Raw genomic sequence first — 22541 nt, 5'->3', positions numbered from 1 at the left:
ATTCCAAGATGGCAGTGAACTCTGGGAGCATCTGAGTGGCCTCTGCCAGCAGGTGATGTCAGAGCCCTCCCCTGATAGGTACTTACCTGTTTAGCTGACCAATTCCCCTTTCAGGGCTATTTAAGGTCCCTCTTGGGTGGCTCTTCAGATTCAGATTGCAATACTCCAGCAGGAATCCTCTGCATCCTTTACTTCACCTTCTCACCGAAGAAACTTCATCTGGACCCTCCAGGAACTCTACAAACTGCAGCAAAGAAGCAAAGACGACTTCTGAAACATTGTATCTTCAGCTCGTGCAGCAACTGCAACTGTTTCATGTTCATGCATCCTCAGAGGACAGCCTGTCTTCAGTCTGTACCAGAAGAACATAGGCATCTTCCTTGGAGTGAAGGAGTTACTCTCTGCTTCAGCAGGTACCTCTCTGCAATGACAACCGGTTGCGTAGGTCCCTTGTGTGGATCCTGCATCACAAGTGGTGGACTGAACTGGTTCAGACAGTCATGACGTCCTACTGTCCAACTTTGGTGGAGGTAAGAGCTTGCCTCCCCACTCAAGACATTACCCCGTGCACTGCGTGTTTTGCAGTTGCCAAGGCTTGTTGGCATCCTTCCACAAAGTTCTTTCGCTCAACCTGCAGCTCTGGCCCCCCCATCACTCTATCCTGTGACACACAGCTTCCTGGGTGGTTCTCCTGCAGTGTGGGATCCTTTGTTGTTGTGCTGCATAGTACTGCTTTTGCAACTTTTTTGTCCCCATGCTGTGGGACTCCTGTGCATGCTGCCTGGTCTTCTGTGGGCTCTCAGAGCTGTTGGGCACCACCTCTGACTCCCCGTCCTGGGTAGAGTCCACCAGGTCCCTCCTGGTCCCAGGCAGCACCATTTTCCTCTAACTGCAAGCTTTACATTGTCAAAGCTTTTTTGGCGAAATCCAGCGATGCAAACCGGACTGCTATCTTACATCCGATGTGGGACATCATTTCCACCAACCAGGATCCTGCATCCGTCTTCTTGGGTGCTGTACTGACTGTTGTTCCTCACTGGTGGTTCTTCTTTTGCACCTTCCTCCGGGTAAGCAGGGGCTCCTGTTCCCCCTGCACTCTTTTGTGTTTCTTGGACTTGGTGCCCTTCTTCCACAGGTATTCAGGTCCAGGAATTCACTGTTGGTGTCTTGCAGTCTCTTCTAGTTCTTGCATAATCTTCTTTCTAGTGTTCTTGTGTGTTCTAGAAAAGTGACTGTGATTTACTCCTGCTTTCCTGAGGTCTGGGGTGGGCCCTATTACTTACCTTTGGTGTTTTCTAATACTCCCAGTGCCCCTCTACACACTACACTTGCCTAGGTGGGAAACCGACATTCGCATTCCACTTTCTTAGTATATGGTTTGTGTTCCCCCATAGGCCCATGTTAGACTTTTCATCCTTGGCGTGGTCTCCCTTAACTTTTTCCCTCTGCTCCCCAGGTTGTTGATGTGTGCTGGACTCTGATTTTACTGTTTTTGTTACTCTGGGCACTTTACCACTGCTAACCAGTGCTAAAGTGCAAGTGCTCCTATACAAAACATGTATGTAATTGGCTTATCCATGATTGGCATATTTGATTTACTAGTAAGTCCCTAGTAAAGTGCACTGGAGGTGCCAGGGCCTGTAAATCAAATGCTACTAGTGGGCCTGCAGCACTGGTTGTGCCACCCACATAAGTAGCTCTGTAATCATGTCTCAGACCTGCCACTGCAGTGTCTGTGTGTGCAGTTTTAAGTGTAAATTCGACTTGGCAAGTGTACCCACTTGCCAGGCCTAAACCTTCCCTTTTCTTACATGTCAGACACCCTGGGTAGGCCGTAGGTAGCCCCAAGTGCAGGGTGCAGTTTATGGTAAAAATAGAACATAAAGGCCCTCATTACAACCCTGGCGGTCGGTGTTAAAGCGACAGTAACACTGCCAACAGTCAGGCGGTCAAAAAAATTGAATCATGAGCATGGTGGAAACCGCCAACACATACAGCCACGGTGGTAGAAACAAACACCGCGGCGGAAGACAATGTACCACCCAATCTATTACATCGCCCATCCGCCAACTTTTCCAGTGCGGTACCAATGCCATCAAAAGCATGGCAGAAACAGTACTCTGAAGGGAAACGACTCACCTCTCGACACTCAAGGAAGAACCAGGACGCCATGGAGCCTGACCTGCAGGTTTTCCCCGTTCTGCTGTATCTTCTTATACACCAGGAGCATGAACGCCAGCGACGACGACCACTGTGAGTACTGCACCTAGCACAAAGGGGGGGGGGGGGAAGGAGAGTGACACACACACGCAACACACAACATGCAACACCCCCACCCTCACTCACTCACAACACCATACACACAAACACATGCAACAACATTACATATACACCCCGTAACCCTTAGGAATAAAGCAAGGTGTAGGAGGCTGGCCTGGCTTATAGTGGGTACCTGGTGGTACTTACACCTTGTGCCAGGTCCAGTTATCCCTTATTAGTAGATTAGTAGTGTTCTAGCAGCTTAGGCTGCTTGAGGTAGCTATAGCAGAGCAGCTTAGGCTGAACTAGGAGACATGCAAAGCTCCTACCATACCACTTATATCACTTAGCACTGGATCATAAAAAACACAGGCCCATATTTATACTTTTTTTAGCGCCGCATTTGCGCCGCTTTTTGACGCAAAACGGCGCAAACCTACAAAATACAATGGTATTTTGCAAGTTTGCGCCGTTTTTGCGTCAAAAAACAACGCAAATGCGGCGCAAAAAAAGTATAAATACGGGCCACAATACTCAGAGTTACTAAAAATAAAGGTACTGTATTTTAGTGACAATATGCCAAAAGTATCTCAGAGGATATACTCCCTTAGGAGGTACGTAATATACACAAAATATACACACAAACCAAAAATCAGGTAAGTAAACAGTTAGAAAAGTAGTGCAAACACTGTAGAACACAATAGAATGCAGTAGGAGACAATAGACCTTGGGGCGACACAAACCATATACTCCAAAAGTGGAATGCGAACCACGAATGGACCCTAGGCCTAGTGTAGTGTGTAGAGGGTCGCTGGTAGTGTAAGAAAACACTAAGGATGTCCAAGATACCCCACCCCAAGACCCTGAAAAGTAGGAGTAAAGTTACCCTACTACCCCAGAAAGACAGTAAAGCCGAGATAGGGGATTCTGCAAAGACAACAACTGACTGCAAATCACTGAAGACGGATTCCTGGACCTGAGGACCTGCAAAGGAAGGGGACCAAGTCCAAGAGTCACGCAAGTGTCCGGGGGGGTCAGGAGCCCACTAAACCCCAGATGAAGGTGCAAAAGGGCTGCCTCCGGGTGGAAGAAGCCAAAGAATCTAGAACCACTGAAGGTGCCAGGAACTTCTACTTTGGTCAGAAGATTTCCCACGGCATGCTGTAGGATGCCACTCAGAAAGACCACAAACAAGCCTTGCTAGCTGCAGGACTTGCGGTTGAGGATTTTGGGTGCTGCCAGGGTCCAGGAAGGCCAGGACGTCGCCTCTTGGAGGAGGAGGCAGAGGGGGCGCTCAGCAACAGAGAGAGCCCACGCAGACGCAGGCAGCACCCGCAAAAGCACCTGAACAATCTGAGCACGGTGGTCATCTCAGCACAACAAAAGAGGGTCCTACGAAGTCGGAGTCCAAGTCAGTGAGTTGGGCAGTGCAGGACAGAGTTCTGGGGACCTGGGCTATACTGGGCACAAAGGAAGTCTTGCAAAAGTGCAAAGAAGCCCTAGGAGCTGCAGTTCACGCAGTGCACAGGATTACTGTCTGGCGTGGGGAGGCAAGCACTTACCTCCACCAAATTTGGACAGAAGGGCCACTGGACTGTCGGGGACACTTGGATCCAGCTCCTGTGTTCCAGGGACCACGCTTGTCAAGATGAGAGGGGACCCAGAGGACCGGTGATGCAGAGGTTTGGTGCCTGTGTTAGCAGGGGGAAGATTCCGTCAACCCACAGGAGATTTCTTCTTGGCTTCCAGTGCAGGGTGAAGGCAATCAGCCCTCGGAGCATGCACCACCAGGAAACAGTTGAGAAAGCCAGCAGGATGAGGCGCTACAATGTTGCTAGTAGTCTTCTTGCTACTTTGTTGGGGGTTTGGAGGCATCCTGGAGCAGTCAGCGGTCGATCCTTGGCAGAATTCAAAGAGAGAAGTGCAGAGGATTTCTGGTGAGCTCTTGCATTTCGTTATCTGATGAGAAACCCACAGGAGAGACCCTAAATAGCCCTCAGAGGAGGATTGGCTACAGAGAGAGGTAAGCATCTAGCAGGAAGGGTCTCTGATGTCACCTGCTGGCACTGGCCACCCAGAGGTCTCCATTGTGCCCTCACACCTCTGCATTCAAGATTGGAGAGGTCTGGGACACACTGGAGGAGCTCTGGGTACCTCCCCTGGGGAGGTGCTTGTCAGGGGAGTGGTCACTCCCCTTTCCTTTGTCCAGTTTCGTGCCAAAGCAGGGCTGGGGGAATCCCTGAACTGGTGTAGACTGGCTTATGCAAAGAGGGCACCATCTGTGCCCTTCAAAGCATTTCCGGAGGCCAGGAGAGGCTACTCCTCTCAGGTCCTGAACACCTATTTCCAAAGGGAGAGGATGCAACACCCTCTCTCAGAGGAAATCCTTTGTTCTGACTTCCTGGGACTGGGCTGCCCAGGCCCCGTGGGGGCAGAAACCTGTCTGAGGGTTGGCAGCAGCAGTAGCTGCAGAGAAAACCCCAGAGAGCTAGTTTGGCAGTACCCGGGCTCTATGCTGGAGCCCGGGGATGCATGGAATTGTCCCCCCCAATACCAGAATGGTATTGGGGTGACAATTCTATGATCCTAGACATGTTACATGGCCATGTTTGGAGTTACAATCGTGACGCTACATATATGTATTGACCTATATGTAGTTCACGCGTGTAATGTTGTCCCCGAACTCACAAAGTCTGGGGGAATTAGCCCTGAACAATGTGGGGGCACCTTGGCTAGTGCCAGGGTGCCCTCACACTAAGTAACATTGCGCCTAGCCTTCACTAAGTGAGAGTTAGACATATAGGTGACTTATAAGTTACTCAAGTGCAGTGTAAAATGGCTGTGAAATAACGTGGATGTTATTTCACTCAGGCTGCAGTGGCAGTCCTGTGTAAGAATTGTCTGAGCTCCCTATGGGTGGCAAAAGAAATGCTGCAGCCCATAGGAATCTCCTGGAACCCCAATACCCTGGGTACCTAGGTACCATATACTAGGGAATTATAAGGGTGTTCCAGTGTGCCAATGAGAATTGGTAAAATTAGTCACTAGCCTGCAGTGACAATTTTAAAAGCAGAGAGAGCATAAACACTGAGGTTCTGGTTAGCAGAGACTCAGTGATACAGTTAGGCACCACACAGGGAACACATACAGGGCACACTTTATGAGCACTGGGGTCCTGGCTAGCAGGATCCTAGTGACAGAGGCAAAAACAACATACATACAGGTACAAAATGGGGGTAACATGCCAGGCAAGATGGTACTTTCCTACACAAGGACAAAATGAATGGAGTCAAATGAGTGTAATATTAGAAATACTTGGAAATACGTTCATAAAGCAAAAACAGTATTTACAATATATACAATATATTCAAAAGACGGGACAATGCCCACTGGGCCAAAACACATAGGCCAAGCCCACACTTGACTCCTGCCTCAATACGGAGAGAACACTGCAGGGGCATCAGGTCAAAAACACACAGGCACCTCAGGGGGATGGGGAATGGAGGGGCACCTCAGCTGGAAGATGGTACAACGCCACTGCTCCTGGAGGGGGCTCCATGCCCACTGCTTGGTCCTGGAGAATGCACGGCCACAGTCTCTAAAGTGGGTGGTTTGCCCTCTGCTTGGTCCTGGTGAGTGCAAAGCCACAGTCTCTCAAGAGGGTGGTTTGCCCACTGCTTGGTCCTGGGGAGTGCAAAGCCACAGTCTCTCTAGTGGGTGGTTTGCCCACTGCTTGGTCCTGGGGAGTGCAAGGCCGCAGCCTCTCAAGTGGGTGGTTTGCCTACTGCTTGGTCCTGGGGAGTGCAAGGCCACAGTCTCTCAAGTGGGTGGTGTGCCCACTGCTTGGTCCTGGGTAGTGCAAAGCCACAGTCTCTCTAGTGGGTGGTTTGCCCACTGCTTGGTCCTGGGGAGTGCAAAGCCACAGTCAGTCTCTCAAGTGGGTGGTTTGCCCACTGCTTGGTCCCGGGGAGTGCGAGGCCACAGCCTCTCAAGTGGGTGGTTTGCCCACTTCTTGGTCCTTGGGAGTGCAGAGTCACAGTCTCTCAAGCAGGTGGTTTGCCCACTTCTTGGTCCTGGGGAGTGCAAGGCCACAGTCTCTCAAGTGGGTGGTTTGCCCACTGCTTGGTCATTGGGAGTGCAAGGCCACCGTCTCTCTAGTGGGTGGTTTGCCCTCTGCTTGGTCCTGGGGAGTGCAAAGCCACAGTCTCTATAGTGGGTGGTTTGCCCACTGCTTGGTCCTGGGGAGAGCAAGGCCACACTCTCTCAATTGGGTGGTTTGCCCACTGCTTGGTCTTGGAGAGTGCAAAGCCACAGTCTCTCAAGTGGATTCCTTCTTCCACTGGTTCTGGAGGGGGCCTTGTGCCCAGTGTGCTTCATCCTGGCAAGGAGGGGCTGAGTGGATGCCTTCTTCCACTGGTTCTGGAGGGGAATTGTGCCCAGTGTGCTTCATCCTGGGAAGGATGGGGTGAGTGGATGCCTTCTTCCACTGGTTCTGGATGGGGCATTGCACCCTGTGATGCAGATGTTTTGGAATGCAAGTTCACAGTCTCTCAACTGGGTGTCACAACAACAGCTTTTGCAGGGGCCAGGATGCACTGTAGCCCATGTAGTCACCACTACACACTGCTCTCCGGCGGTGATGGCTGCTCAGTGAATCGCACTTGCGCTGCAGGTGGCGCTGCTACCAGTGGTGGTGGTAGCCTCCAGGCCTTCACCTGCAGACTCGGATGGCTGCCCACTGGGGCTGCTGCTGCTGGCAGTAGTTCTGCTTGCGGTGGTGCAGATGGTGGTTCTGGATACGGTGCAGGTGGTGGTGCTGGCCGAGGTGCAGGTGGAAGTGCTGGCTGCGGTGCAGGTGGCGATACTGGCGGTTGTGGTTGTAGCCTCCAGGCCTTCACCTGCAGCCTCGGATGGCTGAAGTGCCATGGCTGGTGTTCTGTGGCCCTTCCTGCCCTTGGTAGATGGTGGCGCCTCCTTGCTTCTGCCAGCTAGAGTCTTTGACTTTGCCTTGCTGGCTCGTTGTGCCTCCTTCCCCTTGCTGGATGCTGTCTCCTTCTTGCCCTTGCCAGGTGGCAGAACCTTCTTGGCCTTGGCAGGTGTTGGTGGCACACTGGATGACGGGTGCCTCCTTGGAGCCTATCACAGCTGCAGAAACCACAGCGGACATGGACTGGGGGGCTGAGGTGCTGGGCTCGGTTCTGGCCACCCTGGCCTGAGGTGAAGGACGGGGAAGGGGTACTGAAGTGGTCAATGCTGGCAAGGAAAAGCTTCTTAGGGACACTGGGGCGTGAAGAGGGTGAAGTTTTGGGAGTGGAGGAAGAGAGAGTGGTTGTAGGAGGTGTCAGTCTGCTGTGTTTGGGTGCAGGTGCATGAGCTGGATACTATTGTGAGGTGGATGGCTTTTGGGTGGGTGTGTGGTTGCGTTTGTGTACTTTGGGAGGAGGGGTCACAGACACAATGGCAGAGGACACAGGGGACGTGTGCATGGATGTGGGGGTGGTGACTGCCAGTGAGGGGCATGTAGTGATAGGCGTGCTGGTGTTTGAGGTAGTGGATGAGGATGTAGTGCATGCGGGTGTGAGTTGAGTCGCTACTGGAAGGGAGGTGGATGACGACGAGGAGGGGGACATAGTGGAGGCAGTGGATGTTGGTGTGTCTACATAGGGATTGTGCTTGCGTGAGTGCCTGTGAGATGAAGTGTGGTGCTTGTGTTTGCCTGAGCCACTTATGTGTGTTGATTTGGGTGCATGCTGGTCTGAAGGTGTGCTTGGGATAGGTTGGGGTTAAGGGGACTGGGACTGGGTAGAGGAAGTTGGAGGGGGAGGATGGAGACAGGGACAATGGCTGCCATCAGTGCGGCGGCCAGAGCCTGAAAGGCTCTCTGTTGGGCCGTCACGCCAGAGTGAATGCCCTCCAGGTATGCATTTGTTTGTTGCAAATGCCTTTCGACACCCTGGATGGCATTCAGTATGGTTGACTGCCCAACAGTGAGGGATCTCAGGAGGTCAATAGCCTCCTCACTGAGGGCAGCAGGGCTGACTGGGGCAGGGATTGAGGTGCCTGGGGCGAAAGACATGCCCACTCTCCTGGGTGAGCGGGCATAGGAAACACACTGTGGGGCTGCTGGGAGGGCGGTGCTGGTACGGGGGTGGCGGCTGTACCTGTTGTTGGGGTGGGCACAGAGGTATCCGCCACCGCCAGGGAGCTTACATCGGAGGAGGAGCTGCTGTCGACAGTTTCCCCTCCTGTCTCCATTGTGGTGCTCCCCTCTATCCCACTGGTGCCCTCACCGTTGGTAGATTCGGCCTTCAGGCCCATGTGGGCTGCAGCTCCCTCCGTCGCCGGTGCCTCTGCTCCTCTGCCAGATGATGCTAATGCACACAAGGACAAGGTGACAAAACAAAAAGGGGGGGAGAGACAGAGGATACAGTTGGTCAATGCCAGCAGCAACACTACCATTGGCGTACACAACACACAGGGAACAGCCCTATGCACCAGGTCATGCACTACCAGTTACAAAGCTAGTCACCAGCCCATGGGATACATTGCCTAACGCCATTAGCTGCACACCTGAAACCAACAGGACCCTGCCCAGTAGTAGAACCCCACTAACGCTATTGGGGTTGGAGTGCTTCAGAGCCTGCCCAACAAGGGACATACCCGGCCAGTTCACACTGGCCTAGGGGCATCCACACAGCCCACATCCCCCACCCAACTAAAACCGAAACACGCGCAAAGTCATGATTCTGAATCTGTACTCACCCCTTTGTGGCTGCTGTGATGCCTTCAAGTGCCAATCCACCTCTGGTTAGGCCACCGCCAGGATGAGGCACATCAGGAGGGTCAGGGTACAACAGGCACCCCTTCCTCATTGGAAGGCCAGCCACAGCTGGGCCTCCACCATCTTCCTTGCCCAGCGGCGCAGGTCCTCCCTCCGTTTGCGGCAGTGAGTGCTCCGCCTGTCAAAGACCCCCTGGGTCCGCACCTCCTTGGCGATGGCACCCTAAATACCCTTTTTCTGATGAGTGCTGACCTGCAGGAAAATACGCATAGAAAAAAGGGATTAGTCATACCGTCCTGACTGTTACACTCATGGATCACAGTATCCCTCCCATCCCCTTACGCACAGACATTGAACACAAGACATGCAGGACTCTGCCCTGGACAACTCAGCCACCCCCCCACACGAGGCTTATTCACACAGCAACCCATACATTCATGGCCCAAGCATCATGCTCACAGTGTACTCACCTGTTTGTCTCGAGGACCATAGAGTAAAGTGTACTGGGGTAGGACCCCATCCACCAGTCTCTCCAACATCTCTGAAGTGAAGGCGGGGGACCTTTCCCCAGACACTCGAGCCATTGTTGCTTCCAGTCACAGGTCACAGCAGCACTTGCAGTGTAGGTCCTCTCCTGTTGAAGGTCAGGTAGCAAGTGAGTGAACAGATAGAAAATGGCGGTCATGTCCGCGACGGTGCATACCATCATTGCCGGCGTACATCGCCATTGGCTCCTGCAACCCATAGAGCCCAATGATAACCAATGCGAGTTGTGCGGCGATCATTGACCGGCGAATGCAATGGCACACAACGCCAGCGGAATTACCTCATTTCCATTTGTCTCTCCTCACAGATCAGGCAGCCGCCATTTCAGGGGGGCACAGACCTTGGCTAACTGCATCACAGCAGATATTGACACATTAACTGACTCTCAAATTCACATACTGTTTCTGTAAAGGGAGAAATTATTTTTTTATTTTCACATATATGTGAATATGACCCTCTGCTCCCGTTTGTCACCCTAGAGTTCAAATGCTGAGGATGAATAGGAGATGGAGACATCCCCGTGTACAGACCCCTGGTGGACCTGGCGACAATGGAGGACAGGCACATTATCCAAGAACTGTGTGCCCAATTGGAGCCAGACCTGATTTCAGCTATCCGCCAGCCCACAGGTATCCCACCTCTAGTGCAGGTCCTGTCAGTGCTCCATTTCCTGGCAAGTGGTTCCTTCCAAAGCATCAGGGATGTCTCAGCCAATGTTCTCCAGCGTGCTGACCAGAGTGTAGTCTGCCCTGCTGAAGCACATGTGCAGCTACATCGTATTCCCCCAGAGGGAGGATTTGGCCACAGTGAAGGCTGACTTGTATGCCCTGGGACACATCCCCAACATCATTGGTGCCATTGATGGTACACATATAGCATTTGTCCCCCCGAGAAATGAACAAGTGTTCAGGAATAGAAAAAGCTTTCATGTGCAGATGGTGTGTTTGGTGGACCAGTACTTCTTCCATGTGAATGCCAAGTATCCTGGCTCTGTGCATGATGCCTTTATCTTGAGGAATAGCAGCATTCCATATGTGATGTCTCAACTCCAGAGGCACCCGGTGTGGCTAATAGGTGAACCCATGGTCCCCATCCAGTTGATGTAGGCATATGGGTGTGGGTTTGGCCCTAAGTGTGAGTGTGTGGCTAAGAGGTATCCCTTGTTATTTACAGTTGACTCTGGTTACCCCAACCTTTCATGGCTACTGACCCAGGGCAGAATGGCAGGACAAGGGCAGAGGAATGTTAGAATGAGGCACATGGGTGAACAAGGAGGATAATTGTGAGAACATTTGGCCTCCCGAAGGCCAGATTCCGGTGCCTCCATCTAACAGGTGGATCCCTGTACTAATCACCCAAGAAGGTGTGCCAGATCATCGTTGCATGTTGCATGTTGCACAACTTGGCCTTGAGACTCCAGGTGCCTTTTCTGCAGGAGCAGGAGCCTGGAGATGGTCTTGTGGCAGCGGTGGAGCCAGCCTGTGGACAGTGACGAAGAGGAGGCAGAGGAAGAAGATTTGGACAACAGAATTACACTCATTCAAAAGTACCCTAAGTGACACACAGGTAAGACACTTTGACTTCACCTTCCATTGCAGTTTTGTGTTTGACATTGAACATGGCAGCCTGATTTCCGTATGTCTATGGTTACTTACTGCACCCTTTGGCATCTCTATTTTCAGATCTCTGTGCCCCACTCTGGCTCCTGGTGTGTTTACTGCAGCCCACTACAGGTTATACCTCTGTCAATATTATAGTAGATTAGAAATACAATGTTTACAGTTTGTGAAACTAATACATGTGTCATATAATCCACAGACTCCATACTTGAACTTGTTCAAAGGGTGTTCATTTATGTTCTAATAAGTGGAGGGGGTATTGCAATGGGCTGGGTTGCTGATGGAGGAAAGTCCAGGGTAGAGTCCAGTCTACTTGTATCACAGGTGCATTGTCCAAGGGGGCATAGGAAGGGGAGCAATGGCAGTTCAAGGTGGACAGGGTGACAGAGTGGGACAGACAGGTAACAATCAGGAGAGTCTTATTTCCTGGCGGGGGTCTTGACAATGTTCTCTGGCTTCTGCCTGGATCGCAGGGACCGTTTGCGGGTGGTTCTCCTTCTGCAGGGGGTGGGGTGCTTCTGACCTGTTTGTCCTGTGGGGGGGCCTCCTGTCCACTAGCGCCGGCAGAGGTGGAGGGCTGTTCTTCAGTGTGGCTAGTGTCAGGGGCCCGTTGGTGTGCCACTGCCTCCCTAATGGTATTGGCCATGTCTGCCAGCACCTCTACAATGGTGGCCAGGGTGGTCTTTCAGGTCTTCCCTGATCCCCAGGTACTGTCCCTCCTGCAGCCGTAGGGTCTCCTGCAACCTGTACAGTATGTGGCCCATGGTCTCCTGGGAATGGTGGTATGCTCCCAGGATCCCTGCAAGTGCCTCATGGAGTGTGGGTTCCCTGGGCCTGTCCTCCCCCTGTCGCACAGCAGTCCTCCCAGCTTCCCTGTTGTCCTGTGCCTCTGTCCCCTGAACTGTGTGCCCACTGCCACTGACCCCAGGTCTCTGATTCGCTTGGGTTTGTGGGGTTTCCTGGGGTCCCTGTAGTGGTGGACACACTGCTGATTGACGTGTCCTGGGGACAAAGGTATGGGCCCGCTGGGTGGGTGCTGTGCTTGTGTTTCCTAAGGGGGGAGGCTCTGTGGTGGGTTGGGACTGTGGCAGGGTAACCGACTTTCCAGAGGTCCCTGATGGGCCAGGTTGGTCATCGTGATCCAGGCATGCAGATCTGCTGTTATCACTGTGGGCCTCTTCTGGGAGGGACTGGATGTTGGTGGCACCTCCTCTCTGGTGATGTTTAGTGGGAGTCCTGTGAGGACGAAAATGCAGTGTTATTGTATCTGCGGGTGCCATCTTGTGCATGGATATGTTTCCTCTATGGTTGTTATTATTAAGGCAGCTTTGGCTTGTGTGAGTTGTGCTTGGTTTGGCTAAGTGATTGTGACTAGTGTGCATGCTGTGGTGATGGGTGTCCATGCAAGTCTGAGATGGGTGGCCATGCATTTGTGTTGCATGCAGGGCTTAGTAGTTAGAATCAGTGGGTTGTGATAGTGGGGTATATGTAAGGTGGTGGGGTGATGGGGTTGGGGGAAGAGGTAGAAGTTTGTGATGGCATGCAGGTAGGGTGGGGGCTATAGTAGTAATGATTTGACTTACCAGAGTCCAGTCCTCCTGCTACTCCTGCGAGGCCCTCAGGATGCATGACTGCCAAGACTTGTTCCTCCCACGTTGTTAGTTATGTGGGAGGAGGTGGGGGTCCACCGCCAGTCCTCTGTATGGCTACCTGGTGCCTTGCCACCATAGAACGCACCTTCCCCTGTAGGTCGTTCCTCCTCTTCCTGATGTCATCCCTTGTTCTGGGGTGCTGTCCCACGGCGTTGACCCTGTCCACGACTCTCCGCCATAGCTCCATCTTCCTAGCAATAGAAGTCTGCTTTACCTGTGATCCGAATAGCTGTGGCTCTACCCAGATGATTTCCTCCACCATGACCCTTAGCTCCTCCTCTGAGAACCTGGGGTGTCTTTGTGGTGCCATGGGTGTAGTGTGAGTGGTATCTGTGAGGGTGTGTGGGGTGATGTGTTGGAGTGTGTGCTGTGAGTGGTGTGGATGATGTATGGGTGATTGTGTTAGGTGGCTCAGATTCAGTGGGTGCTCCTGGCGTATCTCTCTTTCAGTTGGTAATATTTTTTTCATTGTAAGGGGTTGTGGGTATTGTTGGTGTGTGTTTTATATTGAATTGGGTGTGTGGGTGTGGTGTGTGTATGTGTGTCAGGTGTGTGTAGCTTGAATTGTCCAATGTGCTGCAGTTAGGTTAGTGTGTGTGAATTTAGGGCACAGCGGTGTGTACTCCAAAGGTTTACCGCAGTGATTTGTCAGTCATTATGCTGTGAGCATATTTCTGTTGGTGTGACGGTGTGGGTTTTGCTACCATCAGTTTATCACTGACCTTTGGGCTGCAGACTTGTGTGTGTGTCTGTATAGTGGCGGATTTCTCTGTGTGGGTCATAATACCCATAGTGGTATGCCGCCATGATCACAGTATGTTGGCAGCCGTCAGCATGGTGGTAGGTGGCATTTACTGCCAATGTTGTAATGAGGGCCATAGTGATGTGTTTTATATGTCCTTACAGTGAAATATTGCTAAATTCGTTTTTCACTGTTGCAAGGCCTGTCCCTCTCATAGGTTAACATGGGGGCTACCTTTAAATCTGATTAAAGTGTAGATTACCTTTGGGAGCAGATGGACATGTGGAGTTTGGGGTCTCTGAGCTCACAATTTAAAAATGCATCTTTTAGTAAAATTGATTTTGAGATTGTGTGTTTGAAAATGACACTTTTAGAAAGTGAGCATTTTCTTGCTTATACCATTTCTGTGACTCTGCCTGTTTGTGGATTCCCTGTCTGGGTCAGTTTGACAGTTGGGCTGGTTGCACCTCACACTAGACAGTCACACAAAGGAAGCTGGGGAGTAGCCTGCATGTCCTGATGACCCATCTGTGTTAGGAGGCGGAGGAGGAGTGGTTACTCACACCTGAAAGGGATTTGTCTGCCCTCACACAATGCAGTCTCCAAACCCCTGGTGAGTGTCTGGGAAAGGCAGGATTTCACATTCAAAAAAGACTTTACTTTGAAGTAGGCCTACTTCAAAGGAGAAATTGGGTATAAGAAGGGCAACCAAAACCACAGACTGGAGAAAGACTTCTGGAAACAAGAGGAACCTCTGCCTGGAGAAGAGCTGAAGAGTTGAGGAAGAAGAGCTGCCTGTGACTGTGCTTTGTGGAGCTATCCTGCAGTTGCTGCTTCTGCCAGAGTAAGGGGGCAAAGACTGGACTTTGTGTGCCTTCCATCTTGAGAAGAACTCTCCAAGGGCTTGATTTAGAGCTTACCTCCTGTTGTTTGACGTGTCAGGGACACCAAAGACTTCTCTCTGCCAGCACCTGGAGTCTCTGGAGAGACTCCACCTCTGCCCTGTGGTGTCCATCTAGTTCCTGGTACTCTGAAAAGAGAAGCTGGCAGCCTAAGAGGAGGAAATCCATGCACAGAGCGCCGTGCAGGAAAAAGATCAACGCAACTCTGATCGAAACAACGTGCTGCCAGCTCCGCGGCTGAAAATCGACGCTCGCCAGAAATGCAACTGATGAATCGATGCACAGAGCAGGAGAAACGACGCGCAGCATCACTGATCGAGACTCGGAGATCCAAACCCGCGCTGCGAGGGTTTTGAATCACTGTGCGGCTGGATTTCTGCTGCAAGTACCACCGGGCTTGTAAAAACAACACAAGGCCTGCCCGGACCTGAGAGTGCTGACCGGATCGACACATCGCTCTCCTGCGGAGAGAAGGAATGACGCACCCGATTCGACGAAAGGAGAAAGGACGCAATGTCCAGCTCGTGCGTGGAACTGATGCATTGCAAGCCCTTTCTGATGCACACTCGCCGGTGCAGGGGGAATTTTTGACACACCCAAGATACATTTTCACTCTAACAGTGTTAGTGTGTGTTTGAAACTACATAAAGACTCTTTTTGATTTTTAATTGATTACTTGACTTGTGTATTGTGGATTTATGTCGATTTGGTCTTGTTTTGTTTGGATAAATATTTTCTATTTTTCTACATCTATGTTGTGTCATTTTGTAGTGTTTTCATTAAGTTACTGGTGTGTTGGTACAAATACTTTACACCTAGCACTCTGAAGTTAAGCCTACTGCTCTGCCAAGCTACCAAGGGGGTAAGCAGGGGTTAGCTGAGGGTGATTCTCTTTTACCTGACTGTCAACCAAAGACCCCATTTCTAACATTGGCGATCAGCGGTTGGGGTTTGGACTTGTATTTGTACTTGACATACAGTAATTAAGTGTACATTACTGTTTTGAATGCAGACCTCTACGTGACCACATACTATTTGTTTGGTGATCTTTGATTTTTCTCTTTTGCTTGGATTTTTCCCTACATACATTTGTTTGATAATCTTCGATTGACTTCATTTGGGAACTTTTCTGCTTTTTGGAACTTTGCACTTTTTTTGACTTTTCACAATGTCCCAATCTGGAGATGCAGCAGTTGGAGCTACTTTTGACCTGGAGAAATTGGATAGCTATACCAAGGCTCAGTTAAAAGAGTTCTATAAAAGCTTTGACTGTCCCATTAAGAGCTCCTCAAAGAAGGTAGAGCTGCAAAACGTGCTGAGGGCCTGTGTGACAGCCAAGAGCACTGAAGGGCACAGAGAGGAATAGGAGGATGAGGAGGAGGAAGGGCAGTCCCTACACAATGGTATTGTGGGTGGGCCTGTTATGTCCAGGGAGAGAGTCTCCAGGGCAAGTAGCAGTGTCTCATCTAAGGGTCTGAGCCCAGATGAATTGAAGGACAGAAAGGCAGAGAGGAAGCACGAGAGGGAGTTGGAGAAAATGAGGATGGCCCTAGAAGGGAAAAATATTTTGATGGTTCATGAGCGTAGCTTTAGAGAGCTGGATCAGAGGAGCCAGTCTAGTAGGGATGGTGGCAGCCGCATCACACTGCAGCCTGAAAGCACGGTGCACATTCCCAAAGATCTTGCAAAGGATTACAAGAGAGAGGATGACATATACTTGTGGTTAAAGGGGTATGAGTCTGCTCTCCACATGAATCTGATCCCCGAAGCTCATTGGGGGGCGGGTGTGTGGAAGCACTTTGAGGTAGAGGGGAGGGATACAGTGACAGCCTTAGGAGATGCTCAGAATCTCACATACTCTAGCATGAAGGATGCCTTGCTTACAAGGTACGGTCTTACCACTGAGCACAAGGATAAGTTTAGATTCTATAAGAAGAAGGAATCCCAAACAGGGATGGAATGTGTTGATTCTTATTGCAGGTCACTGGATGGTTGCGTGAAGGGCAGTAAGGTAACTACGTATGAGGGGCTTTACAATCTGATTGCTTGGGAGCACTTGTGCAGTTTATGTTTTCCAGAGCTGCACCAGCACCTGATTGACAGCAAGCTGACTGACCCCAGGAAGCTTGCGCAGGAAGCAGACTGCTGGGAGAGCACCAGGGTCCAAAAGAGGTATGCGGTAGACCACGCCAAGGGTGGGCAGGGTCCCTCTCAGAAGAAAGGGGGGGTAAGGGTAAACAGGCAGAGTTCTCTAAAGGGCCCCTAACTGATTCCCAGGGTAAGGATTCTTAACCCCCCAGTGAGAAGAAGCCATCGTTCTCCAAAGGAAAGCCAGTGACAGGTGGTCCCCCACTTAAGTCCTATGCATGTGACCAGGTGGGTCATCTGAGGGGGGACCCCAAATGTCCCAAAAGTACACCAGCACCCACTGGTGCACAATCGCAGGGTTTGGCCAGTGTAGCGCTTGGGGAGGAGTTGGTTTCAGGTGGGTGCGAACCAGCTGAGATGACCCTTGTCTCACTAGGGGACAGTGAGATGGTCAAGAGAACCCTAGTGCCTGAAAACACTAAGAAGTACAGGCAGTGGGTGACCATTAATGGACAGAGGGTGGAGACTCTGAGAGACACAGGAGCCAGTGTGACTACAGTAAGGAGTCAGCTGGTGTCTGAAGAGCAGATTGATCCCCGGGTACTTCACCAAGTAGTTGCAGTGGACAACTCAGAGTGCCTGTGCAGAGTGGTGCACAGGTCTCACTTGGAGATGTTGGGTCTGCCTGGGTGGGTATGTGTATCCTACCAGTAAATGGCAGCCCGTCAGGGTACTCAAGAGCCCCTGGAGCCTGAAACAGTGGCCCAGGGGGCCAAGAGGAGAAAGGGCAGGGGGTGCGGGAACTGTCTCAGAAGTTCCCATGGTCCGTGAGGAGGTGGAGCCTGGCGGTGACGCCCCGGAGCCTACAGGGGAACAGGCGACTGAACTGGGGGAGGTCCTTGAGCTGTTGCAGTGGCAACAGGAAGGGGGGCCCACCAGGGAAGCATTCTGTGCAGCACATAAGACATGCCCTACTCTGGAGGGTTTGCGGCAGCAGGCTGTAGACCAGGCGGCTGGCAAGGAGCCAGGATCACACCTGATTTATTCGGAAGATGACTTCCTGTATAGTGAGCTTAAGGTTTCTGAGCCTGGGTCAGCCCTTGTGCTGGTGGTACCCCAGTGCTTCAGGGCCTTCCTGCTGGGGTTGGCTCATGATGTGCCTTTAGCTGGACATTTGAGACCTTTGAAAGTCTTGTCACCCACTTTTACTGGCCCCTAATGTGCAGGCATGCAGGCACACATTGCAGGTCTTGTCAGACTTGCCAGGCAAGTGGCAAGAGTGGGAGGAAATGTAAGGCTTCCCTCCAACCTTTGCCTGTTGTCAGTACTCCCTTTGAGAGGGTAGGCATTGACATTGTGGGGCCTCTGGATCCCAAGACAGGCATGGGCAACAAGCTTATCCTGGTCTTGGTGGACCATGTCAGCCGGGACCCGGAAGCAGTTCCTTTGAGATCAATCACTTCCCCTGTGGTGGGTCGTGCTTTGATGAGGGTTCTTACCCGCATGGGGTTCCCCAAGGAAGTGATATCTGATAGTGATACCAACTTCATATCCACATATATGAAGTTTCTGTGGAAGAAGTGTGGGGTAACCTACAAGTTCACCACCCCTTACCACCCCCAAAGTAATAGTCTGGTTGAGAGATTCAACCGCACCTTGAAAGACATGATCATGGGCCTGTCAGAGCCCTTGAGGCGGAAGTGGGATGTCCTCTTGCCATGCCTTTTGTTCACTTACAAGGAGGTGCCTCAAAAGGTAATTGGGTTTATTCCCTTTGAGCTGATTTATGGCCACCCTGTGAGGGGACCTCTGAGTCTGGTTAAGGAAGCTTTGGAGAAAGCTCCTAGTAAACCCTATAGGATGTATTCAGTTGCATGCTGGCTTTGAGAAAACAGACTGCCCGCTTCAGGAGTCTCGCTCAGGCGAACCTGGAAGCAAGCCAGGAGGACATGAAACGCTGGTATGACCAGAATGCCACTCTGGTCGAGTTTCAACCTGGACAAAAAGTGTGGGTGTTGGCACCCGTCATGATGGAGTAGGGTACTCCAGGATCAGTGCACTGGCCATTTGAGGTGGTGGAGCGCAAGAGCGAAGTCACCTACATTGTGGACTTGCGGTCTTCAAGGAACCCTTTAAGGGTCCTACATGTCAACCGCCTCAGCCACTTTTTGAGCGGACTGAGCTCTCAATGCTCCTTGCAACAGATGATGTGGTAGAGGAGGAGAGCGAGCCTCTTCCTGAACTCCTGTCTGCAGGAGAAAAAGATGGGTCAGTGGAGGGAATGATCCTCTCCCCCTCCCTGACTGAGGGGCAGCAAGGTGACTGTCGCCACATGTTGGGACAATTTTCCTCACCGTTTTCCCTGATCCTAGGAGTCACACACTTGTGCATACATGATGTGGACACTGGGGACAGTACACCCATTAAACAGAAGGTTTACAGGGTGACTGACAGGGTCAGGGCTGCATTAAGGATGAGGTATGCAAAATGCTTGCCCTAGGGGTTATTGAGCACTACAGCAGTCCTTGGGCCAGCCCAGTGTTATTGGTCCCAAAGGCTGCTGCACCTGGTGCCACTCCAGAACTCAGGTTCTGTGCTGACTACCAGGGACTCAATGCAGTCAGCAAAGCTGACGCACACCCCATCTCCCGAACTGATGAGCTCATTGACCGGTTGGGAGCTGCCAAGTACCTCAGTATGTTTGCTTTAACATCTGGGTACTGGCAGATTGCCTTAACTGAAGAGACCAAGGAGAGGTCAGCATTCTATACCCCAGATGGATACTTTCAATTTAAAGTGATTCCATTTGGGATGAAGAATGCCCCTGCCACCTTTCAGAGGTTAGTCAACCAGGTATTGGCTGGGCTGGATGAGTTCAGTACCGCCTACCTGGATGACATTGCTGTGTTTAGTTCCACATGGGAGGAACACCTGCAACACCTTTGGAGAGTGTTAGAGGCCCTGCAGAAGGCAGGCCTCACTATTAAGGCGAGCAAGTACTAAATAGGGCAGGGTTCCGTGGTGTACTTAGGACACCAGGTGGGGAGTGGCCAGGTGGCACCCCTACAGCCTAAGATTGACACAATTCTGGCTTGGGAGCCTTTCAAGACCCAGACTGCAGTGAGAGCCTTTTTAGGTCTCACAGGATATTACAGTATGTTTGTTAAGGGATATGGTACCATTGTTACCATTTTAACTGAGTTGACGTCTAAAACGCAACCCAGGAAAGTGATCTGGACAGAGGCTTGCCGGAACGCTTTTGATGCCCTGAAGACATGCAATGTGCACAGCACCTGTTCCGAAGGCACCTGACTACTCCAAGGAGTTTGTTGTGCAAACAGACGCCTCAGAGCATGGTATTGGAGCAGTACTCTCACAGCTTAATGAAGAGGGCCTAGATCAACCCGTGGCCTTCATTAGCAGGAGGTTACTACCCAGGGAACATAGGTGGAGTGCCATAGAACGTCAAGCGTTTGCTGTGGTCTGGGCACTGAAGAAGCTAAGACCCTACTTGTTTGGGTCTCACTTCCGAGTTCAGACGGACCATAGGCCCCTCAGATGGGTAATACAGATGAGGGGTGAGAATCCAAAACTGTTGAGGTGGTCTGTTTCGCTACAGGGGATGGACTTTACGGTGGAACACCGTCCTGGCACAGAGCACGCCAATGCTGATGGTCTGTCCAGGTTTTTCCACCTTAGTGATGAGAGCTCCCATGAGGTTGGGTAGTTGCTCACCACTTTCACCTGGGGGGACACATGTTAGACTTTTCATCCTTGGCGTGGTCTCCCTTAACTCTGGGCACTTTACCACTGCTAACCAGTGCTAAAGTGCAAGTGCTCCTTTACAAAACGTGTATGTAATTGGCTTATCCATGATTGGCAAATTTGATTTTCTAGTAAGTGTTGGAAAATGGGTTATTGGTAGGGCAGGTAGGTACCTACACCTAGCAACAAGCCACCAACCTCCACATAGGTACAGTTGGGTCTCAGTAAATTAATCCCAGCTCAACCCTTGGTAGCTTGGCATCGAGCGTCAAGGCTTAACTTAGGAGACAAAGTGTAAAGCATTCAAATATCACAAAACAGTAATTAAATAAAACACAGGAAACAGTTTAAAAATCCAAAACCAATTTATAAAAATAGTTTATATTTTTATCTTTAAAATGACACAAAAATGATTAAAATCGGTTCAGGGGAACCGAAGATATGAATTTTTAAAGAATTATTACTTTTCTAGCGCTTAGAAACAAAAAGCGCCAATCGGGTCATCTGGTTGCACCTCGACCGGGGCAAAGTCAAACTTTCAGGCCGACCGCGATGGAGCCCTGCTCGGCTACAGGTCGCGGGAGGCCTCGGTTAAAAAGTTACCTTCTGACTTAGGCCCTCATTACGACCCTGGCGGTATAGAACCGCCAGGGCCGCGGCACGCGGGAGCACCGCCGACAGGCTTCGCGCGTGGCCAGAACAGGAAAACTGGGGGTCTCCCGCCAGTTTCCCGTGGCCCGTTTGAATCCTCCAAGGCGGCGCAGCTTGCTGCGCCGCCGAGGGGATTCTCACAAGCCATACCGCCATCCTGTTCCTGGCGGTTCGGCCGCCAGGAACAGGATGGCGGTATGGCTTGTCGTGGGGCCCCTGGGGGCCCCTGCAGTGCCCATGCCAGTGGCATGGGCACTGCAGGGGCCCCCGTAAGAGGGCCCCACTTTGTATTTCACTGTCTGCATTGCAGACAGTGAAATACGCGACGGGTGCCACTGCACCCGTCGCACCTTCCCACTCCGCCGGCTCGATTACGAGCCGGCGTCCTCGTGGGAAGGTAGTTTTCCCCTGGGCTGGCGGGCGGCCTTTTGGCGGTCGCCAGCCAGCCCAGGGGAAAACTCTGAATACCCGCCGCGGTCTTCCGACCGCGGTGCGGTATTCACGACGCGCAACTTTGGCGGGCGGCCTCCGCCGCCCGCCAAAGTTGTAATGAGGGCCTTAGTCTTTATTTTGAAGTTTTTCTTCACCGGGACGAACCTGCCAGTTGAATCCGACCTCCTGGAGCCCTTGTCCGGATACGCGATGTGGGTTTCCTCGGTGGAGACTTTTACCTTCGGACTTAGTCGTTTTTTCGAGATGAAAATCCTTCGACCGGGGTAAACCTGGATCTTGATCCGACGTCCATGGAGCCCTTCTCGGATAAGATGGCTGGGAGGTCCCGGTCAACTTTTTACGTTCGGACTTAGGCCCTAATTCGGAACTTGGCGGGCGGCGGAGGCCGCCCGCCAAAGTCCCGCCGTCAAAATACTGTGGCGGGTATTTTGACTTTTCCCCTGGGCTGACGGGCGGCCGCCGAAAGGCCGCCCGCCAGCCCAGGGGAAAACGACCTTCCCACCATGAAGCCGGCTCGTAATCGAGCCGGCGGAGTGGGAAGGTGCGATGGGTGCTACGGCACCCGTCGCGTATTTCACTGTCTGCTATGCAGACAGTGAAATACTAGCGGGGCCCTCTTATGGGGGCCCCTGCAGTGCCCATGCCATTGGCATGGGCACTGCAGGGGCCCCCAGGGGCCCCGCGACCCCCCCTACCGCCATCCGGTTCCCGGCGGGAGAACCGCCGGGAACTGGATGGCGGTAGGGGGGGTCGGAATCCCCTCGGCGGCGCAGCTAGCTGCGCCGCCTTGGAGGATTCCAATGGGCGGCGGTACACTGGCGGGAGACCGCCAGTGTTGCCGGTCCGACCGTGGCTTTACCGCCGCGGTCGGAATGCCCATTGGAGCACCGCCGGCTTGTCGGCGGTGCTCCCGCGGTCCACCAACCCGGCGGTCATTGACCGCCGCGGTTGGAATGAGGGCCTTAGCCTCTTTTTTGGATGTTTTTCTTTACCGGGACGAACCACGAAGTCAGGCCGGGTCGCGGTTGAGGCAAGCCGGCTAGAATTTCCGCGGCGGGTCGGTCCCTCTCTGGAGCTTTTTTC

This window comes from Pleurodeles waltl, chromosome 7, assembly GCF_031143425.1.
Source record: "Pleurodeles waltl isolate 20211129_DDA chromosome 7, aPleWal1.hap1.20221129, whole genome shotgun sequence".
Classification (NCBI taxonomy): Eukaryota; Metazoa; Chordata; class Amphibia; order Caudata; family Salamandridae; genus Pleurodeles; species Pleurodeles waltl.
Note: the sequence above shows the minus strand (reverse complement) of the source record.